This window comes from Tupaia chinensis, unplaced genomic scaffold (genome assembly GCF_000334495.1).
Source record: "Tupaia chinensis unplaced genomic scaffold, TupChi_1.0 Scaffold000341_1, whole genome shotgun sequence".
Taxonomy (NCBI): Eukaryota; Metazoa; Chordata; class Mammalia; order Scandentia; family Tupaiidae; genus Tupaia; species Tupaia belangeri.
This window is the reverse complement of record NW_006159835.1, coordinates 4,036,075-4,041,714: the sequence shown is the minus strand read 5'-3', so window position 1 is coordinate 4,041,714 and position 5,640 is coordinate 4,036,075.

Below are 5,640 nucleotides of genomic sequence, written 5' to 3'. Positions count from 1 at the left end.
TCTGCAGATATCACTTCAGTGATGAAGAATAGCATATTCTCTCTCTCTGTTTTTGCTGTAGGGCACATGTACTCACCGTAGACATAGAGAAAGAAAGAAATCATGAATTAGATGGAGATCTGCTTCTAGCCACAGGTAGCCCCACTGAGGTTGAATCTAGCCCCTTGAATTTGCTACAGGATGCTACTGGTTTGAATGTTTGTTTGTTGTTTTGTTTTGGCTATAGGGCACATGTGCTTGCTGGAGAGAGACAGAAATAAAGAGGGAGAGAGAGAGAAAGTGAGAAATCACCCCCCAGGGTGGATAGTCACACTGCAATTCCTTCACCTCCATTCTTCTCTTATTTTGGGCACACACGCACACCCACCGGGCATGATTTTTTTTTTTTGAGAGGGTTTTGCTATAGGGCGCATGCGCTCGCCAGACAGACAGAGAGAGGCAGAGAGATAGAAAGCGAGAAATCACCCCCCAGGGGGGATGGCCATGCTGCAATCCCTTCTCCTCCATTCTTCTCTCGGGATCTTGGGCATGCACGCACACGCACCAGGCATGAGTTCTAAGCCACCGGGTCCGGGATGCGAACCGCGGTCGACTACATGGGAGTCCAGCAACATAGCCATTATGCTAACTGCTGGTTCCACATGATTTTTACACTGCAGGTCCAGGACTCCAATCACAGAGTTGGCTATGTGGGATCCAACTACCTCAACCTCCATGCCACCTGCTGGTCTGCTTTTTTTTGTTGTTGCCAGGAGACAATGTGTGTGTGTGTGTGTGTGTGAGAGACAGAGAGAGAGAGAGAGGGAGAGAGAGAGAGAGAAACAAAGAAAGAAAGGAAGAAAGCACCCCCTGATGGGAAATGGTCATGTCATAATCCCTTCTCCTCCATTTCTCCCTCCTTTCAGAATTTTGGGCATGCACACACATACCTAGCTTGTTTTTTAAGTTACTGGGCTGGAATTTGAACTCCGATCAGCAGTATGGGATCCAATTCCCCTAACCGAGGCTATGGGGCCAGCCCAGGATGCTATCTTTGGTGAAGAAAAATGCACATCTTCCTTAGATAACATGACTTAAAGGACAGCACTGGGACTGAATTCCAACCCTCACCAACCCCTAGTTCGGCGTCTTGAGCAGTACACAGACAGCCCTGCTGTCTTCACCTCCTCAGGAGCCAAGTGAAGCAAGATCTCGGGACAGAGAGTTCCAGGCAGAGGAAAATAGAAGCACAAAGTCTCTGCGGAGGACTGAGCTCAGGCTTTGAGAAACAGGAGGAGGTCAGGGTGGTTGGAACAAAATGAGGGCAGGAAAAAATGGAGGTAAGAGGGGGTAAGGGCTGGGTTAAGTAAAGGCTTATTTTTTATTCTAAGTGTTTGTTAAACTTAATGGAAACCATCAAACTGGATAAAACAAGGTTTTTCATTACATCTGTCTCCTTCCTTTTGGGGGGATTTTTCCTTTCTCTATTCCAAACATGTGATTTGAATGGGAATTGCCATGTTCTTACCGCCTGTCCCTAGCCAGAGTCCTGAGGTGTAAACTTGGCCCTAGTCAGGCCTTTCAGAGTTCTTCCCCAGGATTTTAAAAATACAGACCAGAGGCCTGAGTAACTCTTTTCCAGCGTACTCTTGTCTTTAACACTTTTCTTTTTAGAGTGGCACTTATTACAGTAGTATGCTAGGTATAAAGAGAAAGAAAGCATGACGTCTCCACCTCCGTGGAGCTTACGGTTCAGTCAGGAATACATGTGAGTCCGTAGATGACGCAGATAGATGTAAAATTACAACAAGCACATGTGCTACCAAGGAAGGCTGGTGCTGCTTTGAGAACCTACAACAGGGAGTTAGCCTTCTGTCCAGAATGGCTTCCCTGAGAAGGCAATGACTGAGCTAAGATCTAGGCATTGGGAATAGCATGTGAAAAGGCCAAGCGGCAGGGAAAGCATGGTGAGTGTAGGAAGAGAGAGAAGGATAGTGTGATAAAGGTAGGGACCAGCAGTTGGCGTGATGGGTATGTTGCTGGACTCCCACGTGGTCAACCGCGGTTCGCATCTTGGACCCGGTGGCTTAAAACTCACGCCGGGCGCGTGTGCGTGTGTGCCCAAGATCCCGAGAGGAGAATGGAGGAGAAGGGATTGCAGCGTGACCATCCCCCCTGGGGGATGATTTCTCGCTTTCTGTCTCTATGTCTCTCTCTGTCTGTCTGGCGAGTGCATGCGCCCTCTAGCGAAAACCTCTCCAAAAAAAAAAAAAAACTAACTGTGTTTGTGGCTTTTAGTTATAAGTAGGAGTGACTTCAATCAGGTATAAACTTGTAATTTCTCACCTAAACGTTGTCCAGAAATAGGAAATAGGCACCTTTCTCCCTTTATACTACGGTCTTTGCCATTTTTAGCACTGATTTCCATCCTCGAGTTCTTCTCATAGTCTAATATGCACTGTAGTCATGGCTATCTTATCCACATTCCAAGGAAGAAGGCCTCAGGGCAAACATGGTAAGACTTGCAGCTGAGTCAGCCTTTTGTAAAGGACTTTTGCCAGAAGCTCCATTTAATTACTTCTGCCTACATCTTCTCCAAAAAAAAAAAAAAACTAACTGTGTTTGGCTTTTAGTTATAAGTAGGAGTGACTTCAATCAGGTATAAACTTGTAATTTCTCACCTAAACGTTGTCCAGAAATAGGAAATAGGCACCTTTCTCCCTTTATACTACGGTCTTTGCCATTTTTAGCACTGATTTCCATCCTCGAGTTCTTCTCATAGTCTAATATGCACTGTAGTCATGGCTATCTTATCCACATTCCAAGGAAGAAGGCCTCAGGGCAAACATGGTAAGACTTGCAGCTGAGTCAGCCTTTTGTAAAGGACTTTTGCCAGAAGCTCCATTTAATTACTTCTGCCTACATCTCACAGCCATTCCTGGTTGCAGGGGAAGCTGGGAAATGTAGTCTTGTCAGCTGGATCATTGCCATATTCAACAACATGGGGATTCTGCTACCAAGAAAGAGGGGAAAGTTTCAAATGCCTCTGAGATACCTAAGAGTAGACACCATACCAGGTTTACATTTGGAGACACAGGACTTGAGCTTGGAGAGAGGTCTGTGTTGGAGAATAAATTTGGGAATGCTCTAAGTAGAGGTAGTGATTGAAGCTGTGGGCATGAGATCTTTGAGGGGAGGGATTAAGAAGTCCTCTCTGGACCAGCAGTTGGCGTAATGGCTATGTCGCTGGACTCCCATGTGGTCGACCACAGTTCGAGTCCCAGACTCATGGCTTAAACTCACACCAGGCACATGTGCATGCGTACCCAGGATCCTGAGAGGAGAATGGAGGAGAAGGGACTGCGATGTGGTCATCCCCCTGGGGGGTAATTTCTTACTTTCTGTCTCTCTGTCTCTCTCTGTCTTTCTGGCGAGCACATGAGCCCTATAACAAAAACATCTCTGAAAAAAAATTTTTAATTAAACAAAAAGGCCTCTCATGGAGCCTCGAGGAACTGCAACATATGATAGCCAAGGAAGGAGCTGAGCCTACCAAAGAGACAAAGAATAGGGATAGAATCTGTGAGATGAGAGGCTGGGGCACCACCACCATGGGAAGAGACCCTCTCTGCAGAGAGGAGGAGTTAGCCAGAGAGGGTTGTAAGATAGTGATGGAATGTCCTGGTCTCTAATCCCTGATGCCCTGCCCTTCCTGTGATTGGGTTGTTGAACTTTCTTTGTTAATATGAGCCTTCCAATAAATCCCCTTTTGTCCAAGTCATTTTGAGCTTGTCCATTTCTACTTAACTAATACAGGCAAGTTCAGGCCTGAGGAGTACAGAAAATAACTCCATCCACTGTGCCGTATGAGGAGAGGAGGAAGCCTGCTGGTTATAGCTGTGGCTTAGTTCTTTTCAGCACCTTTGAGTGGCCTACTTTTGGGTGAGTCCTAAATGTGGGCTCTCCTAGCATGTGGCTTACAATAGGTTCTGTTTGTCTGAGTGAACAAATGTTTGTGGAATGAGAACCACATGACATGCTCATCGTTCCAGCTCTCATAAGCCACTGGCCTGGCCAAAGTTGGGTTTGTTGGGTAGTTCACTTCCCTCTTCTCCACTCAGTGAACTCTTTCAGTGACCCCTAAACCAGAAACACCACGTCATATATTTTCTAGCTACTGTAATATGTAGACCCTATGGCAACAGAGAAACCAACAAGGATGAAGGCTGATTGCCAGCTGTTGAGTTTCTAACCACAATATGTACCAAAAGGGCAGGGAACACAGGTGTCCCAATGAATGAAAGTATGAATCATTATATAAATGGCTTTTCTGAATGTTCATGGTAATGCATCAATTAATTATTTATATAATAATTCACTAAGCAGAAGTTATTTTTTAAAATAATGATTTATTTAATTGTATTTATTTATTCTCCTTCTTCATTTTGACCAGAGAGAGAGGGAGAAAGGAGAAGAAGATGGAGAAAGCAAGCTGCCAAGTCTGGGACTGAACCACAGTCAGCCATGTGGGAATTCAGTGCCTTAACCACCACACAACCTGCTGGCCCCAAGCAGAAGTCATTAAACTTGCTTTCTATACACTTGTCTGAGAGGAATTGCAAAACTAGATCTGGCCAACTGGAAGGGGTTTTAAGTAGTAGACAAAGTGCTGATAAAATTGCCCATTTCTGGGTGGGGGTGAAGAATAGTTTGAGTTGAGAGAGTTAACTGATAAACCATATCCCATTTCCATATGACTTTGAGTTCCCTAGGTACCAGTATAAACAAGGATATGAAACACACACATTCTTTACTCAAGCAATTAACCAATGTAAGGGGTCTTTAAGAAGTTTATGGAAGGGGCAGATGGTGGTGCAGTGGTAAAACACAAGGGTTCTGTGAGGCTGACCCACATGGGAGGTCCAGGTTCAAGGCTGGAGACTTCCGTGAATACACCGGACACACACTCACAATCTGGGGCTGACTAAAGGCTGGGTTTAAATTCCAGCACTAAGACCCTAGTGGGCTTTCTTTCTCTCTCTCATTCATAGAGGAAGTGAATAAGCTGGAAAAAAAGAAAAGAGTTTATGGAAAAACACCCATTATGAAAAAACTAAAAATGAATTTTGATTTTTTGGTACCAAAATAAAGTTGTACTTTAATTCCATTTCCACTAATTTTTGAAGACCCCTCATATGTCCATGTTCACAGTCATTGGCCATCAGATTTCCCAAAGCTCCTTTCTAATTTAGCTTAATATAAATGTCCAGGTATATGTGTGTGTGTGTATATATACACATATATACACACATATATACACACACACATACATATAACCTCCAAACAACTTCGCCAGTGTTGGGAATAAACATGGAAAATAACTCTCAGGTCTCATCCATTTCACTATAGGAGATCTTGGAGATGGGGTTTTTAACTCAATCCAGTCTCAACAACTGAGATATTATTCTATCCCCATGTACTCACTTGAGAAGGAACTACTCAAACTGAAATATTTTTCTTTAAGGGAGATTGATTCAAGGTATTTTTGTTTGTTTGTTTTTTGAGAGGTTTTTGCTATAGGGCACATGTGCTCGCCAGAAAGACAGAGACAGAGAGACAGAAAGCGAGAAATCACCCCCCAGGGGGCATGGCCACGCCGCA